Raw genomic sequence first — 21,932 nt, forward strand, 5'->3', positions numbered from 1 at the left:
TACATTGTTATACAACCCCATTAATGTATATGCCATATAAAATAAAATTTCTTATACTCTGGAACCGATTATTTCCTGTCCCTTTTTTTCTTATGGGAAAATTTCGTTTGGTGTTCGTCACTTTCGGTATAAGTCCTCCTCCCTTTTGGAACGAATTAACAACGTATACCGAGATACCACTGTATATTTATCCTTACATGCATACATACATATATCCATATCCACATATCCTTACATCTTTACGTAGACACATCCTTCCATCATCCATACATCCTTACATACATCTTTACACACACGTCCTTACATCCTTACATGTGTAGCCGGTGCGAGCTTATGTTGTATATGTGGGTGTGTGAAAATTAATGAAAAATATTGAAAATTAAATGAAATTCGAAATTTGCATAATTAATCCGAAATTATGTTAATTCGTGTAATTATGCATATAACTATGCTAATTAGAGAGGTAATCGTATTAATGTATACGAGTGGGTGTGGTTGTGTTAATGATATCCTTTATGATGATCAGGCCCCGCCTCGTTAAAGAGGTGGGGTTATCAATCAGGACAACGCAATCAATCGTGTGCAGTTACGCTAGTGTCAATTCGGCCTCGTTGTCTAACTTCGTATTATTGATCAGCATAATACAATGATTCTCGCTTTAACACTCTCCGAGTGTTCATATTTTAGGTCCCAAGTTCATATCATTCGCTTTAAAGTTTAATGAGTGTGGATTGGTGTGTTTATAGTTTAGGTTTCCGAGTTCATATCTCATTGCAGGATAAAGGTCTTATGCAAAAATTTCAGGAAAGAATCACACGACCACAACTGCATTAATCAATTTATTTCTAATTAAACCTTAACTATAATATGTATGTGAACTCTCAATCTCGGAACTTCAACACGGTATCCACACGGTATCAAGACAGTATCATCCACGACTGTACGATTTCACTTTGATAACACATGGACCCCGCATAAAGCGATTGCTGTTAGTGAGAGAGAGAGTCAGAACATGCCAATGCTATGCTACACAAAAGCTTATACATTATAATATGAACGATCATTATGCTTGAAATGGTCAGCACATTATCACAGGCGCTTGATTAACATGCAACGGTATTCATATAAAAAGACAATCAAACAGTTATTATTTCCAAAGGCATAAATGTAACAACAGATCCACTGGACAGAGTATAAGATTACCGAAATGGCTTAGTGTGAGGGTATGCGGCGAAACGTGTTATCTCACGGGAGATTAATTAATTCGTGAATAAGATTGTATGATCAGAAAATCGGTTTAGCACGATTCCTCCCCGGGAGCGTAGCTCCGTGGCGAAGGTGCCAAGGGTTAATTCGCATTTATGGATCGGTAGGTAACTTATGCGATTAGAAGTACAGTCCAAAACAAAATATTAAAGAGGGAAATTATGAATATACTTATAAACGACGGACTGTTATCACACGATTGATGCTTCCATGGTCAGATGGTTCACGTACTTGAGTGTTCGCTTCTGGTTAAGGACCCGTGTATGTTTGAGTGATATGAATTGTTTTGAATAGTCAGTGTTTGGAATTAATTATTTGCGTTAACATACGCTGAAGTTGGCATCGCTTGTAGGAGAAGTAGCCTCGCTCCCTTTAGAGCAGTGAGGTGTGTGGGAGTGCATCATACGTATCGGCGTTCCCTCCTTCACACAGCAGCCAGCCTCTGTCCACGGGGGAGAGTTGCTTGATCGCTCTGAGTGCTGCTCAGTGGACACCTCTCTCCACTGCTGGATGAGCTGCGCGATCACGCTCGTGCTGGTTCGCTGACAGCAGTTCCTCTCCGCTGCTGGATGAGCTGCATCGACACGCTCCCTCTCTCTCTGTGTGGAGAACTCGAACGTACTCGTTGCTGGTTTGCTGAAAGCAGGTTTCTCTCCACTGCTGGATGACTCAGGTCGCACGCGCTCGTACTGGTTCTCTGACAGCAGGTTTTTCTCCACTGCTGGATGACTCAAGTCGCACGTACTCTTGCTCTGGTTTGCAGAAGCTCTTGCTTGGTGCGTCGGTCGATCTGCAGCTGGATTCAATTTAAATTAAACTTTCAGCAATACTCTGTCTTTCAGCTCTTGGAAATCACACTAGGTGACGCATCACTACCCTGCGAGTCTTGCCAACGTCAGTGGGTAGCGACGGGGCCACTTTGGCCTCTGCTCGCCGCCCCCTGCTCTGCAGCTCGCCGGCTGGCGACCTGTTGCTCTCGTTCCCCATTTGAACTGCTCCTGAGCCGATCCACCGGTCGAACTCCCCGCGTTCCGACCCCTCCTAGTCGAACTCCCTGAGTTCCGACCCCCCTGGTCGAACTCCCCGAGTTCCGACCCCCCTGGTCGAACTCCCTCGAGTTGAACTCCTCCGAGTCGAACTCCCCGAGTTCCGACCTCCTCCGAGTCGAACTGTCTCCCGAGAGTCGACCCCCCGGTCGAACTCTGGTGAGCCGACCCCCCCCCCGGTCGAACTCTTCCGAGTTGCTCCTCCGAGTCGAACTGTCTCCCGAAAGTCGACCCCCCGATCGAACTCTGGTGAGCCGACCGCCCCCCCGGTCGAACTAAGGTTTCAATGCTCAGGATCCTCTTTTTATGCCCAAAAATCCCTTCACTCGGATCCTGCCCACAAGGCGGGGTTTCTTTCGATTTTTGCTGCTTCAGGATTTGTCCGTATGTATCTGCGTCCGTGTGTGTCCGTACATGTGTCAGTGTGTGTCATTGTGTGCATCACCCACGGTATATTCCGTTGTCATACTCCTACCATAAAACCCACAAGTAAAACAATCAAATGTTATGAATTGTCTCGAAGGCGCCTCTCTGTCTGGGTGCACAACCTGGAGGGAGGAGCGATATTACCTCCGACTTTCACCGACGCATAAATAAATGGTTAAAACGTTTTAAGTTAACATTTAATTTCATCAGAGTTCCACAGTTATGATTATGTATTAATCCAAGGTCTGGATCAGCTTCCCATTGTGGTGTTTGACTCGTGTTTCCCCGAGCGTATACACACTCCTACCCCGCGCTGCGGGGATACAAAGACGGCCGGGATCTTCCTTTCTCTCCGACCCTGGGTTTAACATCGCCCTTTGCTTACGTTGCAGTTTTGCTGTGCGCTTGCATTTCTTTTCCTCTCTACTCTTACTTTAACCCGGCTTATTATTTGCGTATGGGTGGATTAGAGCATTCATGTTGACTTAGGAAAACCTGATTGTTAGGCTTCGCGTCAAGTCGTATAGAAATTATTAAAATATGTAAATACATTTCATATTAAATTAATAGACGGGTGATGGTTACATTGTCGTAGCTTGTGGCAGGGTTCAATTGAAGTGGGTGTGAAGATCAATAACTTTAGCCTACCCTGTCGTTAAATTCCGACTTTAAGTTACTTTAATAGTAATGCAGAACCAATTAGCTTTTTTGACTTAACTAGATCTAGGCTAACGCAACCTCCCAGTGACCCTGGCTTTGTGTTTACGTCAGCCCCTTGCAATCCGCTGCGCTCTGCTCTCTATCTGCTCCCTCTGACCCTGGGAGGGCTCTGAACGTCAAAATCGTGTTAGTAGGTCAAGGTAAATATGACCTCCACATGCCATGCTGAGGCCTGGTTTGGTGTTTTTATTCATTATTAAAATTAAAAGAAACAATAGAAATATGTATCTATATGTATTGAAAAATTACTTGTTAATATTAAGATGGAAAGGGGGGCATATACAACATCCGCCCTTTTAAAAATGATCGGGGGTCATTTGGCCACAGGTCATTTTTAAAATAAAGAATATATGCACTTTTCCATCATGAATCATCAATATTACTTAAGTAATTTTTCCTTACAATGCGTGCACGTCACAACTTATGATTGCATTTGAAATAAGAAAATAAATACTAAAAGGAAGGTAAAACAAGGGGAAATTGTTTTACTGGCTACATGTTATAGGAGATGTCGTTATTCCATGTACCCACGTTCAATACTGTCCGCAATCGGAATACATTTTCGGGTTTGACCAGTGGGAAATTCAACAAAAATGCCAGCTGTCTGGTCTGGGAGTCCCCATGTATGGGTGTGGCTGTACCCATTTTAAAGGCAATTTGTACCTGTGTTGTACTGATTGTTTCCAGGGATGCTGATGGTAGCACATTTTTTTTTTTTAGTGTTGGAGTTACCAGATATGAAGGAATTTGTCCTTGGAGAAGATCACTGATGCTGCTGCTGGTGCAATGCAACAAGTCTTTGGATCAACCATTGAATTGGCTGTCGAGTATTCTCTTCTTCGTACAGATCTCGGATTGCGAAACCCAATTCTTGGATTATTAAGTTAACCATGGCGGAGTGCAGGTTAACGAGAACCACGGTGTCTCTCTGTCTTTCTCATGTTACCTCTCTGCCACCTTTGTACCAAGTCATTGATAACCTGACTGACTCTTTTAGTCAAGAGTGTATCATATCTCTCATGGCCAGGTATCTTAGAGTTACCTATGACCCTTCCATGCAACATCATCACATCATCGTCCCGGCTCATCGTCGTCATGGCTTTGGCCAAATGAACACGGCTCACTGGTTCGTATCGGTAATTTATTTTATCACTCCCTTTGCATGTGAGATTGTGTGGCGTGAAGTTATGCTGTGCGGAACCAGGATCAACATACACCACGAGTTTCCGTGCTCGACTGTGGTGGTCATTTGCATTCTCCGCAGCCCTGTGCACATCTGCTGCCTCTGGGAGTCGATTTGACTCTGGGCCACGATTCCATTCTGTGCCACGATTCGATTCCGTTCTTTTGAGTGTGCTGTGTTTCAATACAATTCCCGATCCGTCACGGATATTCTTCTCCTCCACTTCAACACTCTGATCTCCATCCCTCCTTAGTGTGCCCGAGCACAATTTATCATCCAAAGGCTGATGTCTGCATTCATCTGCCTCTTCCACAGTACACTCGCGCACTTCCGCGACACAAGGGGTGGAATTTCTATTTACCAGACAATCAGGTTTTCCTTCCCCTCCCTGCGGTTGGTTATCATCTCCTGTAGGATCACACTTTAATGCAGTTATGTTTCCCTGCTCGATAGGTGTGTCAATTACGGGAGCGACTCTGGCGTTCTCCACCACATTATCATAACTGGTACACGACGCATTTAGCTTTTCACAATCATTGGGACCCTCCTGGTTAACCTTGTCAACACCAGCCTGCTTAATTTTTTTAACGGGTCCGTGATTTCCCTGCAGCTCCACGGACACCGTTCTCACTGAAAGCTCCCTCTCAACCAATGCGATTGATTCATCACGTGCCCGTGTCATTTTTTGTGTCTCAGCCCAGCTCACGCCTGTCTCCCTATTCCTCATGCCTCTGCTCTCCTGGTAAAACTGGTGGGGGAATCGATCGGAAGTGGGCCGATTGTGTTTGATCCCTCGTGTGTCGTGGCATTGGGACCCGGCATGATTCTGCTCTTGGTCTACACACACCGCGATTCTCGCAAATATGCGTCCCTGCACGCTGCGATCGCTCCCAGCCTGCGGGCCATTGCCTCGCTGGTGGTGCTGCGCCTCTGCCCACGTGATTGTATTTCCCTCTGAAACGCTGGTTACATCATCCCTCTCCCTGGGTGTCGTAGAATTAGTCTTTAGCTCTGTACAGCCAAGCTCTGTGCGCCTTATCCTCTATATGGTGTAAGGAGGCTGTTTCTGGATTCAAACCCATTCCCACAATTTCTGTAATCTCTGGATTCAAAGACCCGAAAAACATAACTTTGAACCTTTTGTCACCTTCGTGATACTGATCCACATCACCCGCGTAGTACGCTCTTTTAAACCGTAGGAGGTAATCTCGCGGATCCTCGTCTGCGCACTGGGTCATAGATTTTGCAGCATTAAATCCCTCAGACCATGTTAAATATTCTCCAAACTTCCGAATCACTGCCAGGCTCAGCTTTTTGAAATCGTTCCGAACCTTGTATGATAGCAACTTTACCCATGGTATAGACTGCTCGTGCAAGCTTCGTCTCAGTAAACTGGCTTTCTCATTCGTTTTCCTCAAACCCCTGATCACTGCTTCTGCTTCTATCGTTGCGATGGAGCGTGTATGTCTCTGTTCCTATCGTGTGGATCGAAGTAGGGAATTCTGACGAGATCCTTGTCCATCAATTTCAGAGTTTTACTACTGAATGAGTATTCGGACAGTTGATCATCGTCAGAGGCGTCTGTTCCTGAGGAGTGCTCACTCGAACTGTCACCATCACGGTGTCGCTGCTCAACATAACTTTTGTAGTGCCTTTTGCACCTGTAACGTGAGTCAACTTTGCTCGGTGACTCCTGCTTATCCCATGCTCATGCTTGGGTGATGTGCGTCTTTCTGGAAAGTAATCTCTGCCATAGGTTTCACGTCGGTCGTGCTTGCGTAGAATGTGTCTACCAAGTGAGCTGTCTCTGTCATGTCGCTCGTCTCGCCCCAGCTCCGCCCTTTTTTGCTCTATCAGTACAGAATATCCTGCTGACTTAGTGTTAATATTTTTTCCCTCTCTACCCTCGAAGTTGTCAGTCCCATGTTTCCCTGTTTTCATCCGTATCTCTCCCTCCCCTCTCTCGAGTCGCGAGGGGGAATCTCTGTCAAAACCACTTTGATTGGTAGCCACACCTCCTGTGTGACCTGTCTCTGGTTTACGTCCGCGTGGCTCGGAGTGTGGTAAACTGTTACTTCCGTATGTGTTATGTGTATCAACGTCTGGGGGTTCCGCTGGTGCAGCTAGTGCGGATTCTTTCACTTTCACGAGGGCGTGCAGACACTCTACCTCCTCTATTAGGGACAGTTTCTCCTCTCTTTCCTTTTCAAATTTTTCCTCATTCCATAATCTTTTTCTGTCTGTCTGTGTGAGGAGATATGAGTCTAACCTTACTATTTCTGCAATTTTTACATCACGTTCGGCTTTGTTACATGTCATCACGTCCTTAAGTAGTTTCCTCCTATGTGCCTTAACATCTTCTATATGTCTCCCCTCCCATACGTCTCTCTGCTCTGTCTGCTGTCTAGCAGTCCGTCCAGTACGTTTTAACACAAATTCACGATATTGTTTTTCCATTGATTCCATCTCCTCCTAGGAGGTCCACTCTGTATCAGTGTTATACGTTGGGATGTCACACTCAGAACGTTGCGGGTCATGTGCCATCTCTATTATGTAGTGTAGTTAATAGACTTAAGAGTGTATCTTAACTCTAGTCTCTCATGTGTGGCGTGAGTTACTCTGGAATTCCCCTCAGAGCGCGCATAAAAACATTTGTATCACAGAATATGTTGGTTCGATTTGAGCGAATAATCTTACTCCCACTGTCTTTGTTATCCACTGCTACTCTGGTATTTTCCTTCAGAGTGCATTTTTTTGTTTGTTTTACACCGTTTACAGTCACAGGGCAATGTTAGTTCACAATACCTTGATTAATACAACAGTGATTCGTTCCTTAATTTAAGCATAAACTGTCTGCGAGAGATCCCGGACGAGCCCCCAATTTGTTGTATATGTGGGTGTGTGAAAATTAATGAAAAATATTGAAAATTAAATGAAATTCGAAATTTGCATAATTAATCCGAAATTAAGTTAATTCGTGTAATTATGCGTATAACTATGCTAATTAGAGAGGTAATTATATTAATTTATACGAGTGAGTGTGGTTGTGTTAATGATATCCTTCATGATAATCAGGCCCCGCCTCGTTAAAGAGGTGGGGTTATCAATCAGGATAACGCAATCAATCGTGTGCAGTTACGCTAGTGTCAATTCGGCCTCATTGTCTAACTTCGTATTATTGATCAGCATAATACAAGGATTCTCGCTTTAACACTCTCCGAGTGTTCATATTTTAGGTCCCAAGTTCATATCATTCGCTTTAAAGTTTAATGACTGTGGATTGGTGTGTTTATAATTTAGGTTCCCGAGTTCATATCTCATCGCAGGATACAGGTCTTATGCAAAAATTTCCAGGAAAGAATCACACGACCACAACTGTATTAATCAATTTATTTCTAATTAAACCTTAACTATAATATGTATGTGAACTCTCAATCTCGGAACTTCAACACGGTATCCACACGGTATCAAGACAGTATCATCCACGACTGTACGATTTCACTTTGATAACACATGGACCCCGCATAAAGCGATTGCTGTTAGTGAGAGAGAGAGTCAGAACATGCCAATGCTATGCTACACAAAAGCTTATACATTATAATATGAACGATAATTATGCTTGAAATGGTCAGCACATTATCACAGGCGCTTGATTAACATGCAACGGTATTCATATAAAAAGACAATCAAACAGTTATTATTTCCAAAGGCATAAATGTAACAACAGATCCACTGGACAGACTATAAGATTACCGAAATGGCTTAGTGTGAGGGTATGCGGCGAAACGTGTTATCTCACGGGAGATTAATTAATTCGTGAATAAGATTGTATGATCAGAAAATCGGTTTAGCACGATTCCTCCCCGGGAGCGTAGCTCCGTGGCGAAGGTGCCAAGGGTTAATTCGCATTTATGGATCGGTTGGTAACTTATGCGATTATAAGTACAGTCCAAAACAAAATATTAAAGAGGGAAATTATTAATATACTTATAAACGACGGACTGTTATCACACGATTGATGCTTCCACGGTCAGATGGTTCACGTACTTGAGTGTTCGCTTCTGGTTAAGGACCCGTGTATGTTTGAGTGATATGAATTGTTTTGAATAGTCAGTGTTTGGAATTAATTATTTGCGTTAACATACGCTGAAGTTGGCATCGCTTGTAGGAGAAGTAGCCTCGCTCCCTTTAGAGCGGTGAGGTGTGTGGGAGTGCATCATACGTATCGGCGTTCCCTCCTTCACACAGCAGCCAGCCTCTGTCCACGGGGGAGAGTAGCTTGATCGCTCTCAGTGCTGCTCAGTGGACACCTCTCTCCACTGCTGGATGAGCTGCACGATCACGCTCGTGCTGGTTCGCTGACAGCAGTTCCTCTCCGCTGCTGGATGAGCTGCATCGACACGCTCCCTCTCTCTCTGTGTTGAGAACTCGAACGTACTCGTTGCTGGTTTGCTGAAAGCAGGTTTCTCTCCACTGCTGGATGACTCAGGTCGCACGCGCTCGTACTGGTTCTCTGACAGCAGGTTTTTCTCCACTGCTGGATGACTCAAGTTGCACGTACTCTTGCTCTGGTTTGCAGAAGCTCTTGCTTGGTGCGTCGGTCGATCTGCAGCTGGACTCAATTTCAATTAAACTTTCAGCAATACTCTGTCTTTCAGCTCTTGGAAATCACACTAGGTGACGCCTCACTACCCTGCGAGTCTTGCCAACGTCAGTGGGTAGCGACGGGGCCACTTTGGCCTCTGCTCGCCGCCCCCTGCTCTGCAGCTCGCCGGCTGGTGACCTGTTGCTCTCGTTCCCGATTTGAACTGCTCCTGAGCCGATCCACCGGTCGAACTCCCCGCGTTCCGACCCCTCCTAGTCGAACTCCCCGAGTTCCGACCCCCCTGGTCGAACTCCCCGAGTTCCGACCCCCCTGGTCGAACTCCCTCGAGTTGAACTCCTCCGAGTCGAACTCCCCGAGTTCCGACCTCCTCCGAGTCGAACTGTCTCCCGAGAGTCGACCCCCCTGTCGAACTCTGGTGAGCCGACCCCCCCCCCGGTCGAACTCTTCCGAGTTGCTCCTCCGAGTCGAACTGTCTCCCGAAAGTCGACCCCCCGGTCGAACTCTGGTGAGCCGACCGCCCTCCCGGTCGAACTGAGGTTTCAATGCTCAGGATCCTCTTTTTATGCCCAAAAATCCCTTCACTCGGATCCTGCCCACAAGGCGGGGATTCTTTCGATTTTTGCTGCTTCAGGATTTGTCCGTATGTATCTGCGTCCGTGTGTGTCCGTACATGTGTCAGTGTGTGTCATTGTGTGCATCACCCACGGTATATTCCGTTGTCATACTCCTACCATAAAACCCACAAGTAAAACAATCAAATGTTATGAATTGTCTCGAAGGCGCCTCTCTGTCTGGGTGCACAACCTGGAGGGAGGAGCGATATTACCTCCGACTTTCACCGACGCACAAATAAATGGTTAAAAAGTTTTAAGTTAACATTTATTTTCATCAGAGTTCCACAGTTATGATTCTGTATTAATCCAAGGTCTGGATCAGCTTCCCGTTGTGGTGTTTGACTCGTGTTTCCCCGAGCGTATACACATTCCTACCCCGCGCTGCGGGGATACAAAGACGGCCGGGATCTTCTTTTCTCTCCGACCCTGGGTTTAACATCGCCCTTTGCTTACTTTGCAGTTTTGCTGTGCGCTTGCATTTCTTTTCCTCTCTACTCTTACTTTAACCCGGCTTATTATTTGCGTATGGGTGGATTAGAGCATTCATGTTGACTTAGGAAAACCTGATTGTTAGGCTTCGGGTCAAGTCATATAGAAATTATTAAAATATGTAAATACATTTCATATTAAATTAATAGACTGGTGATGGTTACATTGACGTAGCTTGTGGCAGGGTTCAATTGAAGTGGGTGTGAAGATCAATAACTTTAGCCTACCCTGTCGTTAAATTCCGACTTTAAGTTACTTTAATAGTAATGCAGAACCAATTAGCTTTTTTGACTTCACTAGATCTAGGCTAACGCAACCTCCCAGTGACCCTGGCGTTGTGTTTACGTCAGCCCCTTCCAATCCGCTGCGCTCTGCTCTCTATCTGCTCCCTCTGACCCTGGGAGGGCTCTGAACGTCAAAATCGTGTTAGTGGGTCGAGGTAAATATGACCTCCACATGCCATGTTGAGGCCTGGTTTGGTGTTTTTATGCATTATTAAAATTAAAAGAAACAATAGAAAGATGTATCTATATGTATTGAAATATTACTTGTTAATATTAAGATGGAAAGGGGAGCATATACAACGCTTACCTTTCGACGAATCGCGCGTACAATTGTGCACTCTGCAGCATGTGGGAGCCCGAGGAATCACGGGTCGCCTTGCATTTCACACAGCCGTAATGTAGCCAGGCGTGCAGATTATTTATTATTAAATGAAGGAGGCAACGGCGATCAGTGATTGAACCCCGAACCCCCACATGCACAGCCGAGTGCAGGAGGCACTTCTCCCTCCCGACCAACTCTGTACAGGTAACACGTACTACATCAGCTCGGATTAATAAATAAACGTTAAATGGATATTACGTGAATGGCAATCGACCGACATGAGCTTGGTGATGTCAATTGACTGTTGGTCGAGTTATCGGCGGCGATGAAGGCACGCACCGATTAAAACTTTTGATATTAACGTTCATTTCAAGATACATATATAAATAAATACCTATCATAATCGGGTCCAGAATATATTGAACGCTGGCGCCGCTCAATCTCCGCCGGAGGAATTTTAAGCCGAGGTGTTTTGGCGGTGGAGGGCGTCTCTTTAACACGAAGGTTTTCACGACCAATATCCATAATACGGGTTTTTTGGGTTAGATCCCATAATGTGATGGCATATAAATAACCAAAACGGCAATTGAAACCCGTAGTCATTTATACGCATTCGTTAATCGCCACCCAGCTGCGTAAGAAGAACACACAAGCGTTGTCATCACATCAACCCTCTATTTAAGGATCGAAACAGGACGGTGTCTCTACAAAATCTGTCACCTGATGAAGCTAGATGTAATTACTGGCGAAACATCGTACTCAAGATTGTAAATGCTGTGGCTTAGCTCTTCAACACACCGGTGTGCTGTTCTAGTATACTACACTATACATTACACTACTGTACACTACACTATACACTACACTACTATACACTACACTATACAATACACTATACACTACACTACTATACACTACACTACTATACACTACACTACTATACACTACACTACTATACACTACACTACTATACACTATGCTATACACTACGCACTACAATATGCACTACATACACTACACTATATACAACACTACACTATACACTACACACTAGTGCTGAATTAGTAACGAATTGGCCTGCTCTGTTTACATGACAAACCTTACTAATTGGCTGTGTCGGGTGGTGGTGGGTTTAACGACACTTTAATATATTTACGTGATCTAACCCAAAAACAACCTGTGTTATGGATGGTGTCTCTGGTCGCTATTGCAGGCGTGAGATCTCCACTTATTTCTTGAGTACGTTAGTTTGCCGGTTTTTTGCCGGTCGAATCTTACTAATAAGACGGCGTTGGGCCCCTCATGGCAAGTTGATTATTATTACTACGACCATTGAGCATTAGTAACTCGTTCGTTTGCATCAATCCAACTCGAATCGAAGGATATAGCCGAGTCGGAAGATGATTGTGGAGTGTTTTGGTGATGCAAAATATAAGTAGTTATTTTTTGTGATGCGTACCTGTCAACCCCTTATCAGTACCCTACTTTATTACAAATTCAGACATTGTTGGTCACCCCCATGCCCTTCATAAATCTCAACGTTCACCCTACAAAGTCGCATCGCAAGAGAGAAACACAAAGACAATTTTTTTGCCCGAACTGAGAAGATTGTACGCCGTATGGACCTCAAAACTCGATTTCCTTGTACAAAAATACGGGTAAACTCTATGGGTTGACAGGTATACTACAACACACTGCTATAAACTACACTACTATAAACTACACTACTATACACTACACTACTATACACTACACTATTATACACTACACTACTATACACTACACTACTATACACTACACTACTATACACTACACTAATATACACTACACTAATATACACTACACTACTATACACTACACTACTATACACTACATTAATATACACTACACTACCATACACTACACTATACACTACACTATACACTACTATACACTACACTACTATACACTACACTACTATACACTACACTATTATACACTACACTGCTATACACTACACTAATATACACTACACTACTATACACTACACTATACACTACACTATACACTACTATACACTACACTACTATACACTACACTATACACTACACGACTATACACTACTATACACTACACTACTATACACTACATACAATACTTCTATACATTACTATACACTACACTATACACTACACTACTATACACTACACTATACATTACACTATACACTACACGACTATAAACTACACTACTAAACACTACACTACACACTATACTACTATACATTACTATACACTACACTATACACTACACTACTATACACTATACTACACACTATACTACTATACATTACTATACACTACACTACTATACACTACACTACTATACACTACACTACACACTATACTACTATACATTACTATACACTACACTATACACTACACTACTATACACTACACTACACACTATACTACTATACACTACTATACACTAAACTACTATACACTACACTATACACTAGACTACTATAAACTACACTACTATACACTACACTACACACTACACTACTATACACTACACTACTACGTACCTGTCAACCCCTATCAGTGCTCAACCTTAGAACAAATTCAGAACCGTTTGGTCACCCCGTGACCAACGTTCATCCTACAAAGTCCCATCACAAACGCCTGGAGGCCATATGGACCCGAAAACTCTATTTCCCACGTACAAAAATAAGGGGTGAAACCGTGTGGGTTGACAGGTATGGTGATGGCGGATAACATTTAGCATTGTCGGTTGTGTTGTTGCGGTCAATTGGGAATGTACAGACCGGCCACTATGTAGCAGTAAATTTCGATTTAAAGCTTTCGTGACTGCAAGGATTCATCTTCTTTGGTTCTTTCGGTAAAGTCACGTAGAATGAGAATAAAATAATAAATTGATCAAATAAAATAACACAATAATATTCTCACGACGTTTTGGCCACAACACAAGTGGCCTTCATCAGGTGAAGGGACGAGACTGTCTAGAGGAAAGCGCTGGAGTGAAAAAGCCACGCTCAGATCGTGATCTTTAAGCGGTGTGAGAAGAAACAAAGCGCCTTGACAAAGGAATTAGCATAGAATTTAGCATTGAAATGGCTGAGTGATTAGCTTGTGACTGGTCACAGAAATGGCTATGTTAAAGTTAAAGCATACACATCCGCAGAGGCACTCCTTGACAAAGGAATTAGCATAGAATTTAGCATTGAAATAGCTAAGTTAAAGCATACACATCCGCAGAGGCACCCCTTGACAAAGGAATTAGCATAGAATTTAGCTTTGAAATAGCTGAGTGATTAGCTTGTAACTGGTCACAGAAATAGCTACGTTAAAGTCAGAGCATACACATTCACAGAGGCACCTAGTAAAAATCAAACAAGAGAATTTAGCATTGAAATAGCTAGGCGAATTGAGCATTGAAATAACTGAGTGATTAGCTTGTGACTGGTCACAGAAATGGCTATGTTGAAGTCAAGGCCTACACATCTGAGCTATTCACAGTAACTGGGTATACACTACAATATATAATGAATACTATATAGTGAACCAATAACAAACTAAAATATAAATTACCTCAATGTTATCAATAAACTCTATATATTCTCCAAACAGCTAAGCTACCAACAATAAGTCGTTATATATATCACAATGCTATATGGTGGAAAAAAATGGGTGGATTCTTACCCTCAACTTTAGCAACACGGTTAGCTACGGGCCCCGTTCAGACGGACGAGTTCATCCATGGCAGGAAAACAGAGGAGGGGGAGAGAGACAGCTGCGAGGCACTGTTATACTCCATGTTGTAAACCATACCATTAACCGTGCTGTGAGAGGTATTAAGAGTCAATGCCAGCGAAAGAGCTGCGGACTGAAGGTCATCGTAAAATACAATTAAATAAGAACGGAAATGGTTTAAAACATCTTTCCAATGGGTGCTAAGCCAGAATCCATCTTCTCGGTTGAAATTGTCTCTGTGCTTGTATATGTGAATGGCCTCATGAACGAATGTCTCATGGTAGCCGGTTGGTTTGCAAAGAACCTCCGTCTTGGAGAAGTCAATGTCATGTGAGCCCACTGAATTATAACAGTTATCTGCCACGGCAGAGGAGTTCGTTCTACCGTGTTTCAAGTCTGCTTTATGTTCGCGGATGCGGTCCGAGATATGTCATTTGGTTTCTCCAATGTAGCTACTACCACAGAGGCACTTTAGTTTGTAAACGCCCGGGTACTGTATGTCTGGAACAGCATCTTTTACAGATGGAACTAGATCACGGATTTTATGTACTGTGTTGAATCGGACCTGGATCTTGTGTTTATTCAGGATTTTGGAGATCTTTTTAGTGACCCCTGCAATGTAGGGTAAGGTGATGGTTTTGAGTGGCTCCACAAGAGGATCCTTCTTCATGACTGGAGTGATGGCTTTGCGGATTGTGTAGTCGGAGTAACCATTAGCCCTGAGAGCCTGGTGTACGTGCTTGAGTTCACTGGTAATGTGTTCCTGGTCGGAAATGCATTGGGCTCTATGGTGTAGAGTCTTGATGAGGGAGTTCTTCTGGGATGGATGGTGGTGGGAATCCGGTTTCAAGTAAGCATCTATATGGGTAGCTTTCCTGTAGACAGAGTGGCTCATTGAACCATCATGTCTCCTTTTAATTAAGACATCCAAAAAGGGTAGTTTGCCATGTTTTTCGACCTCCATAGTAAATCTGATGGCTGGGCTTATGGAATTGATGTGGTCGCGGAATTGGTCTAGAGCAGGCTGGCCATGTGGCCAGATGACAAAGGTGTCATCCACGTACCTCTTCCATAAGGTCGGGCGTAGAGTGGCAGTCTGGATGGCGTCAGTTTCAATTTTTTCCATGAATACGTTGGCTACGAACATTTTAGCTAAATGTCTAAACTTTGCTGTCACACCGAGACACTGACCGGTTAATGATATCATTGCCCATGTCGACGTTGCACTCAAGGGCTTGAGTCACATCTTTGCAGACATAGCAAGATCTGAAATCGCTGCAACCCTCAAAAACGCTAAGTTGCCACCCAGCAACATCAGCAAAGACGAACGTTTTGAATTATCTCAATTAAAAAAAGAGAGATGATACTGTCGTCCTCTCAGCCGACAAGGGCAATTCCACTGTCTTCATGGACAAAACAGAATATAACAACAAAATTCAAGAACTACTCAACGATGGCAGCTATACAAAAATAAAAAGAGATCCCACCAACAGCCTGGTTACCAAAACGAACAAAATCATTTCTGATTCAACAGCATTAATTGATGAAACCAAACCGTTCTCGTTGAAACCCTCTGCTGCTAGAATACCAAGATTATATGGCCTTCCAAAGATACACAAAGAAGATACACCCCTTCGTCCCATCGTCTATTTTATCAACTCCCTCACCTATAAACTGGCACGTTTTCTTGCTAATATACTGCGACCTTTCACTGGAAAAACCACCTCTGCGGTACTGAATTCTACTCACCTGGTATCGACAATCAAAAGCATTTCCCTGTCCCCAGACGACATGCTTGTCAGTTTTGATGTGGTGCCCTTGTTCACCAAAGTCCCAGTACCTGACACGATCACTATCATTGAAGACCTGGTTCATCAAGGACTGCATACTGATGTACCCCCCCTGGTGAGACATTGCTTAACCAACACATACTTCACCTGGAATGGAACTTTCTTAAAAGAAACTGAGGGGACCCCAATGGCCTCCCCCTATCTCCTGTTGTAGCCAACGTATTCATGGAAAAATTTGAAACTGACGCCATCCAGACTGCCACTCTACGCCCGATCTTATGGAAGAGGTACGTGGATGACACCTTTGTCATCTGGCCACTTGACCAGTCTGCTCTAGACCAATTCCGCGACCACATCAATTCCATACACCCAGCCATCAGATTTACAATGGAGGTCGAAAAAGATGGCACACTACCCTTTTTGGATGTCTTAATTAAAAGGAGACATGATGGTTCAATGAGCCACTCTGTCTACAGGAAAGCTACCCATACATATGCTTACTTGAAACCGGATTTCCACCACCATCCATCCCAGAAGAACTCCCTCATCAAGACTCTATACCATAGAGCCCAATGCATTTCCGACCAGGAACAGATTACCAGTGAACTCAAGCACATACACCAGGCTCTCAGGGCTAATGGTTACTCCGACTCCACAATCCGCAAAGCCATCACTCCAGTCATGAAAAAGGATCCTCTTGTGGAGCCACTCAAAACCATCACCTTACCCTACATTGCAGGGGTCACTAAAAAGATCTCCAAAATCCTGAATAAACACAAGATCCAGGTCCGATTCAACTCAGTACATAAAAATCCGTGATCTAGTTCCGCCGGTAAAGATGCTGTTCCAGAAATACAGTACCCGGGCGTTTACAAACTAAAGTGCCTCTGTGGTAGTAGCTACATTGGAGAAACCAAACGACATATCTCGGACCGCATCCGCGAATATAAAGCAAACTTGAAACACGGTAGAACGAACTCCTCTGCCGTGGCAGATCACTGTTATAATTCAGTGGGCTCACGTGACATTGACTTCTCCAAGACGGAGGTTCTTTGCAAACCAACCGGCTACCATGAGACATTCGTTCATGAGGCCATTCACATATACAAGCACAGAGACAATTTCAACCGAGAAGATGGATTCTGGCTTAGTAACCATTGGAAAGATGTTTTAAACCATTTCAGTTCTTAATTAATTGTATTTGACGATGACCTTCAGGCCGCAGCTCTTTCGCTGGCATTGACTCTTAATACCTCTCACACCACGGTTAATGGTATGGTTTACAACATAGAGTATAACAGCGCCTCGCAGCTGTCTCTCTCCCCCTCCTCCGTTCCGACCATGGATGAACTCGTCCGTCTGAACGGGGCCCGTAGCTAACCGTTTTGCTAAAGTTGAGGGTAAGAATCCACCCATTTTTTTCCACCATATAGCATTGTGATATATAACGACTTCTTGTTGGTAGCTTAGCTGTTTGGAGAATATATAGAGTTTTTTGATAACATTGAGGTAATTTATATTTTAGTTTTTTATTGGTTCACTATGTAGTATTCATTATATATTGTAGTGTATACCCAGTTACTGTGAATAGCTCAGATGTGTAGGCCTTGACTTCAACATAGCCATTTCTGTGACCAGTCACAAGCTAATCACTCAGTTATTTCAATGCTCAATTCGCCTAGCTATCTCAATGCTAAATTCTCCTGTTTGATTTTTACTAGGTGCCTCTGTGAATGTGTATGCTCTGACTTTAACATAGCTATTTCTGTGACCAGTTACAAGCTAATCACTCAGCTATTTCAAAGCTAAATTCTATGCTAATTCCTTTGTCAAGGCACTTTGTTTCTTCTCACACAGCTTAAAGGTCGCGATCTGAGCGTGGCTTTTTCACTCCAGTGCTGTCCTCCAGACAGTCTCGTCCCTTCACCTGATGAAGGCCGCTTGTGTTGTGGCTGAAACGTCGTGAGAATATTATTGTGTTATTTTATTTTTTCAATTTATTATTTTATTCTCATTCTACGTGACTTTACAGAAAGAACCATAGAAGATGAATCCTTGCAGTCACGAAAGCTTTTAATCGAAATTTAACCGCCTCTACGGAGAGGGATTCCACACAACCTTAAGATCATTCAACAGACTCCGGGATAAGACGGCTCAACTAATAGAGTCTCTCACCTTTCTGAAAAGATGCCGCGACTCTAAGGTAATACCAACCGCATTTACACTAACCTCTGCTGCTGCAACTTCTCTCAATGCAAAACGAATTCTAGCTAGAACTAGCTTCGCTCTTATCTCGGAAAAAAACAGACTTACACGCACCGAACTCGATCAGTTAGACAAGACACTCTACAAATCACACTTAACATTGACAGCAACAATGTCTACATCGAATTGGGAACATGTAGACAGTATGACTACCTCTTCGGCTGCCACTATGTCGACCAAATGTAGGGACAATTTGATTTCCAAATTCAATCACCTCTACAACAAAAAATCGGATCCACACACCGAAAAGATAGACGTCAACAAAGTCGTAATCAATCGCAGTAACAGTTCCATTTCTGATGGTCTGAAATCCGTTTTAGCTAAAGGTCTAAACTTTGCTGTCACACCGAGACACTTACCGGTTAATGATATCATTGCCCATGTCGACGTTGCACTCAAGGGCTTGAGTCACATCTCTGCGGACGTAGCAAGATCTGAAATCGCTGCAACCCTCAAAAACGCTAAGTTGCCACCCAGCAAAATCAGCAAATACGAACGTTTTGAATTATCTCAATTAAAAAAGAGAGATGATATTGTCGTCCTCTCAGCCGACAAGGGCAATGCCACTGTCATCATGGGCAAAACAGAATATAACAACAAAATTCAAGAACTACTCAACGATGGCAGCTATACAAAATAAAAAGAGATCCCACCAACAGCCTGGTTACCAAAACGAACATAATCATCTCTGATTCAACAGCATTAATTGATGAGACCAAACAGTTCTCGTTGAAACCCTCTGCTGCCAGACCACCAAGATTATATTGCCTTCCAAAGATACACAAAGAAGATACACCCCTTCGTCCCATCGTCTCTACTATCAACTCCCCCACCTGAAAACAGGCACGTTTTCTTGCTGATATACTGCGACCTTTCACTGGAAAAACCACCTCTGCGGTACTAAATTCTACTCACCTGGTATCGACAATCAAAGGCATTTCCCTGTCCCCAGACGACCTGCTTGTCAGTTTTGATGTGGTGTCCTTGTTCACCAAAGTCCCGGTACCTGACACATTGCTATCATTGAAGACCTGGTTCATCAAGGACTGCATACTGATGTACCCCCCCTGGTGAGACATTGCTTACCCAACACATACTTCACATGGAATGGAACTTTCTACAAACAAACTGAGGGCACCTCAATGGGCTCCCCCCTATCTCCGGTTGTAGCCAATGTATTCATGGAAAAATTTGAAACTGACGCCATCCAGACTGCCACTCTACGCCCGACTTTATGGAAGAGATACGTGGATGACACCTTTGTCATCTGGCCACATGGCCAGCCTGCTCTAGACCAATTCCGCGACCACATCAATTCCATACACCCAGCCATCAGATTTACCATGGAGGTCGAAAAACATGGCAAACTACCCTTTTTGAATGTCTTAATTAAAAGGAGACATGATGGTTCAATGAGCCACTCTGTCTACAGGAAAGCTACCCATACAGATGCTTACTTGAAACCGGATTCCCACCACCATCCATCCCAGAAGAACTCCCTCATCAAGACTCTATACCATAGAGCCCAATGCATTTCCGACCAGGAACAGATTACCAGTGAACTCAAGCACGTACACCAGGCTCTCAGGGCTAATGGTTACTCCGACTACACAATCTGCAAAGCCATCACTCCAGTCATGAAGAAGGATCCTCTTGTGGAGCCACTCAAAACCATCACCTTACCCTACATTGCAGGGGTCACTAAAAAGATCTCCAAAATCCTGAATAAACACAAGATCCAGGTCCGATTCAACACAGTACATAAAATCCGTGATCTAGTTCCATCTGTAAAAGATGCTGTTCCAGACATACAGTACCCGGGCGTTTACAAACTAAAGTGCCTCTGTGGTAGTAGCTACATTGGAGAAACCAAACGACATATCTCGGACCGCATCCGCGAACATAAAGCAGACTTGAAACACGGTAGAACGAACTCCTCTGCCGTGGCAGATCACTGTTATAATTCAGTGAGCTCACATGACATTGACTTCTCCAAGACGGAGGTTCTTTGCAAACCAACCGGCTACCATGAGAGATTCGTTCATGAGGCCATTCACATATACAAGCACAGAGACAATTTCAACCGAGAAGATGGATTCTGGCTTAGTAACCATTGGAAAGATGTTTTAAACCATTTCAGTTCTTAATTAATTGTATTTTACGATGACCTTCAGGCCGCAGCTCTTTCACTGGCATTGACTCTTAATGCCTCTCACACCACGGTTAATGGTATGGTTTACAACATGGAGTATAACAGCGCTTCGCAGCTGTCTCCCTCCCCCTCCTTTGTTCCGACCATGGATGAACTCGTCCATCTGAACGAAGTTCGTTCGTTGTCTGTGGTGTTGGTCGTTGATGGGAAGAAAAACCGCCATTTTTCGCAATATGGCATTGTGATATATAACCACTTATTGTTGGTGGCTCAGCTGATTGGAGAGTATATAGAGTTTATTGATAACATTGAGTTAGTTTATATTTCGTTTTTCATTGGTTTTACTATATGGTATTCATTACATAGTGTAGTGTATATCCAGTTGCTTTGTGATTAATAGCTCAGCTTATTGAAGAATATAAGTACAATTATTATATTGATGTAATATATACTTAGTTTTTTCTCACATTGGTTTACTGTATGATAGTTGGGTAGTTGGAGGCCCTTTAGCGTCCATATACTAAATGCCTCTGTTGATATGTAAACTTTGACTTTAACACAGCTATTTTTTGTCACAAGCTAATCCCTAGCTATTTCAATGCTAAATTATCCTGCTTTCTAGGTGCTTCACACCTATCACCGAGCTTAAAAGACGCCACGAATCTCAGCAGCCCTCATTGAAGCACTGTCGTCCCGACAGTTCTGTTCTTTCACCTGAAGAAGGCCGCTTGTGTTGTGGCCGAAACGTCGTGAGAATTTTATCGTCTTATTTTTATTTTATTATTTTATTCTCATTCTACTTTACTTTACCTAAATAACCAAAGAAGAGAATTGGCAATTGCTTATACAATTCTCATTATTACTTTTTTGTATGGTAATTTTTTGTTTATGCCAGTTCTTACCTTGTATAATCAGATCAGTTCCTGGAATTGTCTGTAACACAACATTCTTTGACGGGGTGTGTAACATTATTCGGCAGAAGTACGTGTCCTTGTCGCTGCGTCTCACGTTCGTGAT

This window comes from Petromyzon marinus, chromosome 79 (assembly GCF_048934315.1).
Source record: "Petromyzon marinus isolate PM22_M1 ecotype Great Lakes invasive population chromosome 79, UKy_Petmar_22M1.pri1.0, whole genome shotgun sequence".
Classification (NCBI taxonomy): Eukaryota; Metazoa; Chordata; class Hyperoartia; order Petromyzontiformes; family Petromyzontidae; genus Petromyzon; species Petromyzon marinus.